Source organism: Acyrthosiphon pisum, chromosome X (genome assembly GCF_005508785.2).
Source record: "Acyrthosiphon pisum isolate AL4f chromosome X, pea_aphid_22Mar2018_4r6ur, whole genome shotgun sequence".
Lineage (NCBI taxonomy): Eukaryota > Metazoa > Arthropoda > Insecta > Hemiptera > Aphididae > Acyrthosiphon > Acyrthosiphon pisum.
The window spans coordinates 98,663,175-98,664,506 of record NC_042493.1 but is presented as its reverse complement, the minus strand read 5'-3'; positions in this window follow the sequence as shown (position 1 = coordinate 98,664,506).

Sequence of the window (1,332 nt, the reverse complement as noted above, 5' to 3'; positions counted from 1 at the left end):
TAGTCACAATATTGATTATATGCATTTTGCGCCCATCGAAAGTATTGGAGACAGTTATGAATCGAAGTTATGGATGGCCAAGAATATTCAACAAGTGTGGGAGGACAATATGATTCTGAGCCCGACGAACATGACGACACTTTATCTTCACATCAGGAAGTTTATGATGACGTCGTTGAAAGGCTTGGACGTTCAATGGCTGCTAAATTTGTCTCTAGAATCTCTAGAATCTCTAGGTAATTATAATGACAAGACCAAAATCAGGACAGGCAGGTAGTGCCCTTGTGTTGTTAAGGCTGCCGATCATTTTTGCCCAGTATCCTCAGGAACCACTAGCGAACGTGACCATGTACCAGAACTATGAAGGCATCTATTTCAAATTTATAGGGAACGCTGGTTGGAACCTAGTCAGTTATATAGATCTAAACAAGTACGCTTTGAGATATACCGAGTTAGAGTCATTATATAACAATACCGCAGATATTTGTTCAATGATTACACAGAACTTTGAGAACACAGATAATTCCCATACATGCCAACTATTTGCTCAAGCAACACTTCCCTATCTGTATGAGATTCAAACAAACCATCAAACTATCCTTTCATCAATCGGACCGAAAATCACCACAGTAGATAGAATTCATCGTGGATTTGGAAATACCTTTAAGCGTTTGGCCAATGTTCTTTATGGAATTTCTTCCAATCTTGACTACGAATTAATATTTAGTAAGATAATAGATTTTACAAGTCATAAACAAACCAATACAGACTTAATTTAGATATGGAAACAAAAAGTTCAAACTTAACCAAAAACTATTTAAAAAACTATCTTAATTTTAATGCTCAAAATTAAATTACAGTGGTCGCCGCTTATAATGATCACATCCGTCCTAGAGTATTTTGATCACTTTAACCGGAAATCACTATAAGCGGCGACTCAAAATATATCGAAAAAATAACGAAAATTGTTTTAAATACATAGTTTATTTTGTACAAAACATTAAAAAGACTGTGCAAAATATCAAAATTATATTTCGTCATCATTCATCACTTGAAAAACTGGCAAGTCCTTATCTACATCCAGCCACTCATTTAAGGTTAAATTCAAACATATACGATATTACGATATGAAGTACACTCATTACCTACGTGGTTCCTTAGATCATATACGATCATATATGATCTAAGCGTGGTTCACATGTCTGATGCATTAGATAAGATTATGACGGCCGTTCGTAATCGTTTTTCCTCCTTTGTGTACATAAAAATAGGTAATTTTTTTTATAAATTTTATATACTATAACCGAAAACTGCACTGAATATGGCTGTTTG